This window comes from Glycine max, chromosome 7 (genome assembly GCF_000004515.6).
Source record: "Glycine max cultivar Williams 82 chromosome 7, Glycine_max_v4.0, whole genome shotgun sequence".
In the NCBI taxonomy this organism is placed as follows: domain Eukaryota; kingdom Viridiplantae; phylum Streptophyta; class Magnoliopsida; order Fabales; family Fabaceae; genus Glycine; species Glycine max.
In genome coordinates this window covers 25658174-25671612 of record NC_038243.2, presented here as the reverse complement: position 1 = coordinate 25671612, position 13439 = coordinate 25658174, and positions in this window count along the sequence as shown.

The window sequence follows — 13439 nt, the reverse complement described above, 5'->3', positions numbered from 1 at the left end:
AATTTCGTGCTCCCCCCTTTCTCTTTCTCTCCCTCTTTCTTTTCCTCCATTGAAGCATCCTCTCTAAGCTTCTTATCCAAGGCTCATCTTGGTGGTGAAGTTCCTTCTTCCATGGCTTATTCCCTAGTGGATGGCGCCTCCTCTCACCTCTTCTCCTTTGTCTTCCACTGCATCTCCATGGTGGGAAATCACCATTAAAGAACCTCATTGAAGCTCAAAGATCCAGCCTCCATAGAATCCCCACAAGCAAGCTTCCATCAAAACTGGAACATGTGGTCTACGAACTTTAAGTGTGAAAGGTTCGGGAGTTGTTTTTACGCATGGGGAAGGTATTAGCACCCCATGCGTCCGTCACAAGGGATGGCAGCCTACAATCAAGTGTGCAAATATGACTTCAAAATTATGTATTTTTCCTTTTTGTATTTTTTATCTTTTTGTGGTCGACAAGGGTGCTACCCTTGCTCCTACGTATCCTCACTTGCGATGAGAAAATCAAACCTACATAGTTCTTTCAGAACTAAACGTTGGTTAAGTTGTTTTGATCTTTTTCTGCAAGATTGATTTTAATCGAACAAAAATTGTTTAAGGCGTTGGACCATTAAATGATCTTTTGATTCTTTTGAAAGGAAAGAAACATTAAGGTATTGGACCATTAATGATCTCTTGGTTTTGAAAGGATAGAAACGTTAAGGCATTAGACCATTAACGATCTCTTGGTTTTTAAAGGAGAGAAACATTAAGGCGTTGGACCATTAACGATCTCTTGGGGTGGTCGACAAAAGCGGGACTTTTGCTCCTACATATCCTCAATTGCAATGAGGAAATCAGACCTACGTAGTTCTTGCAAAAGTGGTAAAGTTACGTCTTGATTTTATGCTTTTGAACGGTCCATGTTAACTAATAAAAGCAAAGAATACCATTTAAGACGTTGGACCTTAAAACGGTTTTTAGTGATTTTTGCGGACAAAGCTTGATTTGTGAGTTGATTTTAGCCTTAGTTTCACTTTAGTTATTAGTCAATTCATTCAAGGAAAATTTCAAACAAAAATGTCCGATTGATTTTTTTTATTACTTTTTTTCAAGATATTTTGATTTTTATTATTATTTTTCTTTTTTTGGTTTAACCGAGGTTACAGTGTGAAAGATCGGTTAGATTTTCCTTTAACAGTGATTAAATGAGATTACAATGCAAATGATCGGTTGAAATTCATTTTATTATTTATTAGGCAAGATAACGGCTTAAACGATCGGTTAAAGCTCATTAAAAATGAAAGAAAAGAAAACTACAAGTGAACAAGATGAAGATGAAAGCAAACAAAACAAGAAATGAATTGAAAGCCTCAGATTCGAACACTTACCGGTTGAAGATCGAAGAACGAACGAAGAACAGATGAAGAACGGTGAAGAACGGCGGAAAACCTTCATGGATTTGTTCACAGAAACGTCTCGAAAGCGTTACGAAAGCACCTCGACTTGGATTTTCTTCACGGAAACAATTTTTTTCACCCAAAACAGCTGAAATGCATAGCCAAAGGGGTTATGGACCTTTGCAACAGCTCCCTCTTGGCCTATTTATAGAAAAAATGGAGAGGAGGTTGCCGCCCAGCTTGCCCAGGTGAGCTGGGTTGCTTCCTCCTTAAGTAACCCAGCTTCCAAAATGTTTTGGGTAGAAAATATGAAAATTGCTATTTGCATCCCCATCTTGATAAGTTCACCCCCCTTTTTCGTAATTTACAAAAAAGTTACGGAAGCATATAGGACTTGATTTTCCTATTTTTTTTCTCTTCCCTTTCACCAATATTAAGTGAAATATGCTTACCCAAGGTTTTCGAGAATTTTACGGAAGCCCTAGAAGCCATTTTTTAACAAAACGGGGGAGGTGGTTGTCGCCCAGCTCGCCCTGGCGAGCTAGGTTGCTTCCACCTTAAGCAAGGAAATGCCCAAACACCTCTAGAAGGGCCCAAATTTGGAAATTTCTATTTGCACCCCCCCATTTTGCTAAATACACCCGATTTTGTGTTTTTGTATCGATTTCTTTCCAAAACCTCATGGAACTTTATGGATTACGCAACGATACTATTTTTGCCCTCCGGAATGTTTCGGAACTTTACGGATTGCACAACAATGCTCTTTTTGACTTTTGGAATGTTGCGGAACTTTACAGATTGCGCAACAATGCTTGTTTTGACTTTCAGAATGTTGCGATGCTTTACGGATTACACAACAATGGGTGTTAAACATTTTGAGGTGGTCAAGCAAAGGTCGCATGCCAACAAATAATGGTCCCCGGACGAAATTAGGGTATGACACATCTCAATGTCATTATCAACATCAACATCATCTCATCTCAATGTCATACTCAACATCAATATCATTTCATCTCAATGTCATTCTCAACATCAACATCATTCTCAACAACAATAACATCATCTTATATAAACATAATCATCAATAACAACATCATCTTATATCAACATAATCATTAATAACATCATCTCATATCAATATTATCATAAACACCAACATCGTCTCATATTCAATTATTATCAAAGTCATCTTCAATAACAACATCATTCTCTATCAACATTATCATAAACATCAATGATCTAGCTCCTTGTGGATCTCGTAGGCCTAGGATCTTCTTCATCAATGGAGTCCTTTGCTTCTTGAAGATCAATGGCAGCAGAATAGAGAAGGAGGAAAGGTGATTGGAGACGCCAATTCAAAGAGAAGATGAGTCAAGAACAAGCTCACCACCATAGGAAGCCATGGATAAGAGCTTGAAGGTAGGAGAAGATAAGTGGAAGGAGAGGGAGAGAGGGGGGCACGAAATTTATGCCTCAAATGAGGTCTGAACTTCGAAGTGTAATTTCTCAAATGATCAAAGTTGAAAAAATGCACACACAAGGCCTCTATTTATAGCCTAAGTTTCACACCAAATTGGAGGGATGTAAAACATGAAGGACATGCACAAAGTGTGACTATATGATGTAGCAATGAGGTGTAGCAAGCAAATGCTCACCTCCCCATCAGGAAGGTCCAAAATTTAATTGGATTGGGTTTCTCGCAATTCAATTAAATTTCTCTCCCAACACACACACATCAAATAGTGCACTTAATGCATATGAAATTACGAAACTACTCATAATACAAAAACTAGTCTAGGTGCCCTAAATGCTGAAAAATCCTACATTACTAGGGTACCCTCCCTACATTGTGGAGCCCCAAATACAAGGCCCAAAAATAATGAAACCATAATCTAATGTGTACAGAGATAAGTGACCTCATACTTAGCCCATGTGAAATTCTGATACCAATGCCAGATGTCGTACCAGATGTCACGACATCACGCTTCAGAACATGCAGATTATATTTGAGAGTATGAACAGATTAAACAAGTAAATAACACACGAGAATTGTTAACCCAGTTCGGTGCAACGTCACCTACATCTGGGGGCTACCAAGCCAGGGAGGAAATCCACTAAAATAGTGTTAGTTCGAAGATCTAACAGCCACTGTTTACAACCTTCTCACCTAACCACTACCCGTGCAATCTCTACCTAAGAGCCACTCTTAGATATGAGAACCCCTCTCACTCCCTCTCAATCACTCTCCCGTGTTTACAATTAAATCAAATACACACCAGAGATTGCTCTCTGAACAATAGAGATCAACTCTGCACAAACTATAGAGATCAACTCTACACACTCAGGTCCAACACTTGATGTTAGGATAACATCAAGGTGGCTCACAAAACACTCAAGTCCCAAAAACTCACAAAATAACTCTTCAATCCCGGACTTGGTACAGAACTCGTGCAGCCTCCATGTTTTTATAGCAGTGTGTGTATCTGGGCTGCAACAACTTGTGCTGGATGAGATCTATCATTCTCCTGAAAATCTGCACTTAAAGATCTAAAAGATACAGTTTGATCTTTTAGTTTTTATCTTTAATCTTTATTCTCTGAACGAACTCTTCTAGTTTGTAATTCAAACTTTAATTATCTTTTAATTCGTTCCTAAAGATAGATCATCTAATCTGTTGCTAACTGCACAATAATCTGTTAAAGATATAACAGATTTATGTGTCCAGTATTTTCGGGCCAGATGTCCTGGACATTGTATCCGACATCGTGGATCCTGCAGCTTTTTGTCTTGCCTTGTGCATTGTGCAGCAACTCCAGTATTTTCGGGCAGGATGTCCTGGACATTGTATCCGACATCGTGGATCCTGCAGCTTCAATTCTTCATTTGACATTTTATCTTGCCTTGTGCATTGTGCAGCCCGATCTTATTCTTTGACATAACGTTGGACATCATGTGCAGCAACTCCAGCTTTCCTTTATTGTCTAAGTGCTTATGTTTTAACAAAATCTTAGCCAATCTTTTAAAACTCAGTAGAGCTAAGCACTAACAATCTCCCCCTTTGGCAAATTTTGTCTAAAACATACTTAGACACTTCCTGAGCAGGTACGAGCAGTTATGCAAGTGGGATCAGCAACTTTCATTATCAGAGTAATCAAGCACAGCGGAAATTCTGCAAGTTGCAAGTTGTTTCCAGGATGTCAAGACATCTCACGTGACATCAGCTTTCTGCTCCCCCTGTCTCCATGCTCCTACTGCTGTGAGGCAGTTCACTGCAGCATCTTCTATCAGCTACTAGTCTTTTCCAGGATGTCAAGACATCTCATGTGACATCCGTCATCATCAGCAGCAGCAGTCTCCCCCTCAAAATCATATACATACAACTCCCCCTCAAAATCATGAATCATGCATACATCGTATCCTACTGCCATACATCGTATCAATCATGCATAATACTACTATTGCATACATAGTATCCTACTACTCAAAATCATGCATAATACCATTAATACCATTACTCCCCCTTTTTAGACAGAATTTGACAAAAGTAGAATGCATGAACTTAAGGTGCAAATATTACAGACCAATAGCAAATCAATTGTTCAGAGGGACATGCCCCTATAGCTAGTAAGAGTAAAAAGCAAAAATAAAGGTCTGATGGTCATGGGGTGGCTTCAGAATCATCATCATCTGATTCTGTATCCTCTGCTGCATCTTCTTCTTCCTCAGCGGCTTCTTCTTCTTCCTCAGCTGCTTCTTCTTCTTCCTCAGCTGCTTCACCATCATCAATGCCACTGTCTGAGAGTCTTTTGATCAGGCGTTCCAGCTCCATTTTCTTCTCTGTGGTGGCTTTGATGGTTGCTTCCAGCACCTTGCATGTGTCCTTGAGTTCAGCAATCAAAGCATCCTTGGACACAGCACCTGAAGCAGCAGCTTTCCCTGATGTCGAGACAATGTCTGGGACATGTGTCCCCTCAAACAGTTTGTAATGCAGGGATAGAGGAGATTCTCTCTTCATCACAGAGTCAGTGTAGTTTAAAATATTGGGATGTTGACTCAACATAATGCCACACAATACAGTTGGGAAGGCAATGGGTAATTTGACAGCAAAGGATTCTGAATGCTTAACAGTTTGATCAAAAATATAGTTTCCAAAATTAAATTTGGACTTGGTTCCAACAGCATACAGAAATTTACCCAAACCTGTGGCAACAGTGGAAGTATGATTGGTGGGTACCCAGTTTGCAGCGCCAATCCTGTGCAAGATTGCATACTTCACACTTAGCTTCCCTGCAGAAAGCTTCCCTTTCTTTGGCCAATGCTGGACTTGTTTGGCAGTGATTTCCTTGGCAATTTGATGCTCAGAGACAGTAATATCCACCACTCCATCTGTTGGTCTGCCCAGGTATTTGTTGATTACAGCAGGGGAGAATCTAACACATTTTCCTCTGACAAACACTTTTTGATACTCATCACTCTTTCTGTTTGTTATGTCAGAGGGAATGTTGACAATAAATTCCCTGACTAGACTTTCATAGCAATCTCCCAACTTGGTGACAGTTTTCAGCAGTCCAGCAGCCTTGATGAGGTCCATGATCTCCTTGCAATCCAAGGCATCTCTTCCCAGTTCTCTTTCCAAGGCAAGTCTGCGTTGATACACAAATTTCCACCTTTCAACATTGTCAATGGAGTGGAATGAGATGTTGTCCAATGGTGCATCAGGGACATTTCCAGGCACCTTTTTCCCTGATGTCTTGGCCCTCTTGATGTCGGGAACATCTAGTTCGACATCATCATCAGAATCAGATGAGGAAATTTCTTTCCTCTTCTTGGAAGGGATTGCAACTTTGCTCCTTCTGGATGTGGTAGGAGTGATTGGAGTGCTCTTCTTCTGTGCCATAGTTTTGATTCGTCCAGACCTCTTAATGGGGGTTTTTCCTTTTCGGCTTTGTAATCTTTCTGCAATGCCAGGTGCCAACTTGTTGGCAATGGGTTCCTCATCAGATTCTACTTCTTCTAGGTCAATGAGGTCACCTGGAGCAGGTTCTGGTGCCCTTGGTGCAGGGGTCTCCTCTGTGGCTTGATCCTCTTCCTCTGTTGAGTCCTCTTTACTGGGTGAAGAGAGGACTTCAGCATTTGGGGTGGAAGATGTTGGAACATCTTTCTCAGCATCAGGAACAGAAACATTTGGGGTGGAAGATGTTGGAACATCTTTATCAGCATCAGGGACAGAAACATCTTTCAGAATGTTACTCACAATAGTGCGGATCTTCTTATCCATCTCTGTGTCTACTTCCCTAGGACTTGTTGCAAGGCTAGGGTTTTCAGAAATCTTCACTCCCTGTTGTCGTTTGGGAACCAGTTTTTCAGGAACAGGGGCTTGACCAGGAATCATCTGTATGGGCTGGATATTGAATTCAGGTCGTTCCTGGTTTGATGGTGCTTTGGTGGATGATGGAGATGATGGTACAGAGGGTGAACCAGGAGCTGAAGTTTCTTTTGGTGAGGTAGCCATGGAGAAGCAGAGCGTTTGGAATGATTTCGTAAATCTCTGAGAGCTGTTGGGGTATGCTGAAAACGAGATTACCACGAAAATATAAGTTTGAATGAGGAATGTAGAGGGACGTGTGAAGCAACGGTCGAATTTGTTTTGGCTCAGTAGTGAACGTGCTATTAATGTTAAGTGAGACGTTTGAGCACGTTCAGATAGCAGTAGCTGCTATAATTCCTCTAGCAGACAAATGCCCAGCTTGCCCCTCAGTTTTTCAAACTGTTTTGCATCCAATGCCTTTGTGAAAATATCTGCTATTTGTTCCTCAGTGTCAACATGCTCCAGTGTGATAACTTTATCATCAACAAGCTCTCTAATATAGTGATGTCTAATGTCAATGTGCTTGGTTCTGCTGTGTTGAACAGGATTTTTAGAAATATTAATAGCACTCATGTTGTCACAGTACAATGTCATGACATCTTGTTCGACATTGTACTCCTTCAGCATCTGCTTCATCCAAACTAGTTGTGAACAGCTGCTTCCTGCTGCAATATACTCTGCTTCAGCAGTAGATAGGGACACACAGTTTTGCTTCTTGCTGAACCATGAAATAAGATTGTTTCCCAAATAGAAACATCCACCAGAAGTGCTTTTTCTGTCATCTGCACTTCCAGCCCAATCAGCATCACAATACCCAACCAGCATTGAACCTGAACAATGACAGTACATAATCCCATAGTCACTGGTGCCATTTACATATTTCAGAATTCTCTTTACTTGATTCAAGTGACTTATCTTGGGATTGGCTTGATATCTTGCACAAACACCTACTGCATAGGTGATGTCAGGTCTGCTAGCTGTTAAATATAGTAAGCTCCCTATCATGCTTCTGTACAGACTTTGATCAACACTGGTGCCAGCTTCATCTTTTGACAGCTTCAAGTGAGTAGGTGCAGGTGTTCTTTTATGGCTGGCATTTTCCATCCCAAACTTCTTGACAATGTTCTTTGCATACTTGCTTTGTGAGAGGAATATGGAGTCTTCCATCTGCTTCACTTGGAGTCCCAGAAAATAAGTCAGCTCTCCAACAAGACTCATCTCAAATTCAGATTGCATCTGTTGGACAAAATGTCGAAGCATCTCATTCGACATCCCTCCAAACACAATGTCATCAACATATATCTGTGCTATCATCAAGTTTTCAGCATCTTGTTTGACAAAGAGAGTCTTGTCAATTCCTCCCTTCCTATACCCTTGCTGAGTAAGGAACTCTGTTAGCCTTTCATACCAAGCTCTTGGAGCTTGCTTCAATCCATAGAGAGCCTTCTTGAGCCTGTATACATGATCTGGATGAGTTGGATCTACAAATCCCTTTGGCTGCTCCACATAGGCTTCTTCATTCAGGTATCCATTCAGAAACGCGCTCTTCACATCCATTTGGTACAGCTTGAATTTGAGGATGCAAGCTACACCAAGCAACAATCTGATGGACTCAAGTCTAGCAACTGGGGCGAACGTTTCATCAAAGTCTACACCTTCAATCTGAGTGTATCCTTGAGCAACAAGTCTGGCCTTGTTTCTGGTTATAACACCTTCTTCATTGGTTTTGTTCTTGAAGATCCACTTGGTGCCAATCACATTAGTTCCCTCGGGTCTCGGAACTAGCTCCCAGACTTCATTCCTTTTGAATTGCTCCAATTCTTCTTGCATAGCATTGATCCAGAACTCATCAGTCAGTGCCTCTTTCACATTCTTGGGCTCAATTTTGGAGACAAAACATGAGTTGGAGACAATCTCAATCTCCCTTGATCTTGTAGTGACCCCTCTGTTTGGATCTCCTATAATCAGCTCCTTGGGGTGCATCTTCTGGATTCTAATGGAGGGTCTCTTGTCAGGTTGATTGATGTTTGGTTCATCAGTAGCAGAATCAGAGTTTTCTGCATTTTCTGCACTTTTAGCTGTATCTGCTACATTGTCTCCCGATGTTCTGACATCTTCTTCGACATCCTTCTTTCTTGCTGGAGTTAGATCATCAACAACCACATTGATGGATTCCATCACAGTTCTGGTTCTGGAATTGAATACTCTATATGCTCTGCTGTTTGTAGAGTATCCCAGGAATATTCCTGCATCACTCTTGGGATCCATCTTTCTCCTTTGCTCTCTATCTGCCAAAATGTAACATGGACTTCCAAAGATGTGGAAGTGCTTGACAGTTGGCTTCCTCCCTTTCCAGATTTCATACAGTGTGGTTGGAGTCCCTCTTCTAAGTGTGACTCTGTTGTGGATGTAGCATGCTGTGTTCATGGCTTCAGCCCAGAGATTATAGGGAAGTTCTTTGGCATGAAGCATGACCCTAGCAGCTTCTTGCAAAGTCCTGTTTTTCCTTTCAACTATGCCATTTTGCTGTGGTGTAATGGCTGCAGAGAACTCATGAGTGATGCCTTCAGATGTGCAGAATTCAGTAAACTTGCTGTTTTCAAACTCTCTGCCATGGTCACTCCTGATTCTCTTGATGACACAGTCTTTTTCTCTTTGAAGTCTTAGACTCAACTCCTTGAATACTTCAAAGGTGTCTGATTTCTCTCTGATAAAGTTGACCCAGGTAAATCTGGAGAAATCATCCACAACAACATAGGCATACCTTTTTCCTCCAAGGCTTTCAACTTGCATAGGCCCCATCAAGTCCATGTGAAGTAGTTCCAGCACCCTGGAAGTGGTCTGATGTTGAAGCTTCTGGTGGGACATCTTGACTTGCTTTCCAATCTGACATTCACCACAGATTCTGCCTTCTTCTATTTTCAGATTGGGAATGCCTCTAACAGCACCTTTGTCAATGATTTTCTTCATGCCTCTTAAGTGCAGATGTCCAAATCTTTGATGCCATATTTTGACTTCATCTTCTTTGGAGAATAGACATGTGGAGGAGTAGCTGGTTTCTTGAGGTGTCCATAGGTAACAATTGTCCTTTGATCTGCTGCCCTTCATTAGAACTTCACTCTTCTCATTTGTCACCAAGCATTCTGACTTTGTGAAGTTTACATTGAATCCTTCATCACACAACTGACTGATGCTGATCAAGTTCACAGTCAGTCCCTTCACCAGCAGTACTTTGTTCAGACTAGGAAGTCCTTCATGGACTAGCTTTCCCATTCCAGTGATCTTTCCTTTAGAGCCATCTCCAAATGTCACATAGCTAGTGGAGCAGGGTTCAATGTTCACCAGGAATTCTTTAACTCCTGTCATGTGTCTGGAACAGCCGCTATCTAGGTACCAATCTTCCTTAGCTGATGCTCTAAGTGACGTATGAACAACAAGACTGACAATCTTGTGTTTTGGAACCCACATCATCTTCCTTCCGCTGCTGCTACCTTGAGTTCCATGATGTGGATGGCCATGTAAATGATAGCAAAAGGGCTTTATGTGACCATACTTGCCACAGTAGTGACACCTCCACTTCTTTCTTTTGCTCCTTTTCTGCTGCGTTCCATGATGTCGAGACCGATGTTGTGACATCGTGGCTCCAGTGCTGTTTTTGGCAGGAACAAATTCTGTCATGGTTGTTCTGCCAGCAGACTTATGATTAAATCCAAGTCCTCTCTGGTTTCCAACCTTCTTCCCAAGCTGTAGCACCTAATCAAGCATATCTGAGCCTTTATTCAGCATCTTTATTGATTTTGTCATGTTTTCCAGTTTAGAGTTCAGAAAACCAACTTCTCCTTTAAGTTTAGAGATCTCCTCTTCATGTGCCTCCTTCTCAGCCTCCAGATTTGCAATGACCTTCTTCAGTTGTGCTTCTTGCTGAAGAATCTTCTCACTTTTGATGCATAGTTCTCTATAGAATATAGCAAGCTCATCAAAAGTGATTTCACTATCTGTATCACTTGAATCTTCAGCAGATTCAAATCTCCCAGTGAGTGCATTCACATCTCTGTCAGAATCACTTTCTTGTTCACTCTCTGTATCATCAGACCGACATACAGAAAGTCCTTTCCTCTGCTTCTTGAGATGAGTGGGACATTCAGCTTTGATGTGTCCATAGCCTTCACACCCACGGCATTGAATTCCTTTGCTGTGACTGGGCTTTTCATCTGACTTTCTCTGGTATTCACTACCTTTCCTGATGTCGAGAGAGATGTTCCGGACATGTGGTTTCTGCCTCCTGTCCATTCTGTTCAGCACTTTGTTGAACTGTTTTCCAAGGAACACAACTGCATTAGTCAGACCTTCATCAGTGTCCAGGTCATACTCATCTTCTTCTCCTTCATCATTGGACACGAACGCCAGGTTCTTGCTCTTCTTTTCAGTCCTATCCGAGAGTCCTAGCTCAAAGGTTTGAAGGGAACCAATGAGTTCATCTACTCTCATGTTGCAAATGTCTTGGGCCTCCTCTATTGCAGTGACTTTCATGTCAAATCTCTTAGGCAAGGATCTGAGGATCTTTCTCACCAGCTTTTCATCTGTCATCCTTTCTCCCAAGGCAGTGCAAGCATTGGCAATTTCAAGAATGGTCATGTGGAAGTCATGAATACATTCTTCCTCCTTCATCTTCAGATTTTCGAATTTTGTAGCCAATAGTTGCAATCTGGACATCTTCACTTTGGAGGTTCCTTCATGAGTGGTTTTCAGGATCTCCCATGCATCCTTGGCCACTGTGCATGTGTTGATCAGTCTGAAGATATTCTTGTCAACTCCATTGAATAGAGCATTCAAGGCTTTGGAGTTTCCAAGTGCCAATTCATCTTCTTCTTTTGTCCAGTCTTCTTCTGGCTTCAATTCATTAGTGGGCTTTCCTTCTGTGTCCAGCATCTTGGGATGTTCCCAGCCTTTGATGACAGCTTTCCAGGTTCTGCTATCCAGTGATTTGAGGAAGGCCACCATCCTTGCTTTCCAGTATTCATAGTTGGTTCCATCCAGAATGGGTGGTCTGTTCACTGGTCCTCCTTCTTTCTCCATGTTCATCAGAATTTATCTCCCTAGATCTCACTCAGTGATTTCGAGTGCCTGCTCTGATACCAATTGAAATTCTGATACCAATGCCAGATGTCGTACCAGATGTCACGACATCACGCTTCAGAACATGCAGATTATATTTGAGAGTATGAACAGATTAAACAAGTAAATAACACACGAGAATTGTTAACCCAGTTCGGTGCAACGTCACCTACATCTGGGGGCTACCAAGCCAGGGAGGAAATCCACTAAAATAGTGTTAGTTCGAAGATCTAACAGTCACTGTTTACAACCTTCTCACCTAACCACTACCCGTGCAATCTCTACCTAAGAGCCACTCTTAGATATGAGAACCCCTCTCACTCCCTCTCAATCACTCTCCCGTGTTTACAATTAAATCAAATACACACCAGAGATTGCTCTCTGAACAATAGAGATCAACTCTGCACAAACTATAGAGATCAACTCTACACACTCAGGTCCAACACTTGATGTTAGGATAACATCAAGGTGGCTCACAAAACACTCAAGTCCCAAAAACTCACAAAATAACTCTTCAATCCCGGACTTGGTACAGAACTCGTGCAGCCTCCATGTTTTTATAGCAGTGTGTGTATCTGGGCTGCAACAACTTGTGCTGGATGAGATCTATCATTCTCCTGAAAATCTGCACTTAAAGATCTAAAAGATACAGTTTGATCTTTTAGTTTTTATCTTTAATCTTTATTCTCTGAACGAACTCTTCTAGTTTGTAATTCGAACTTTAATTATCTTTTAATTCGTTCCTAAAGATAGATCATCTAATCTGTTGCTAACTGCACAATAATCTGTTAAAGATATAACAGATTTATGTGTCCAGTATTTTCGGGCCAGATGTCCTGGACATTGTATCCGACATCGTGGATCCTGCAGCTTTTTGTCTTGCCTTGTGCATTGTGCAGCAACTCCAGTATTTTCGGGCAGGATGTCCTGGACATTGTATCCGACATCGTGGATCCTGCAGCTTCAATTCTTCATTTGACATTTTATCTTGCCTTGTGCATTGTGCAGCCCGATCTTATTCTTTGACATAACGTTGGACATCATGTGCAGCAACTCCAGCTTTCCTTTATTGTCTAAGTGCTTATGTTTTAACAAAATCTTAGCCAATCTTTTAAAACTCAGTAGAGCTAAGCACTAACACCATGGGCCCAAAATCTACCCTATGGTTCATGAGAACCTTAGGGCCTTCTCCTGCATCTCTGGCCTAATCTTCTTGGAGTCTTCTATCCAATGCCTTTGGGGGGTAGGATTGCATCAATTAACGTCACCTTATATTAATTAATATCATCAATAACAATATCATCAGTAAATGACATTCTGCATATACACACACATAGTGTTGGACCTTGTGGCCTCAATAATCTTAAGAGGGATAGGCTTAGAATGCAGAAGAAGCAGCAACAATCAATTTAATAATGTTCTTTAAACATGCAAGGAAAAATTGATTGCAATAACATAAATGAGATAAGGGAAGAGAGAATGCAAACACAGTTTTATACTGGTTCGGCAAATTTCGTGCCTACGTCCAGTACTCAAGTAACCTACTTGAGATTTCCACTATCTTTGAAAAATCCTTTACAACTTTTGAA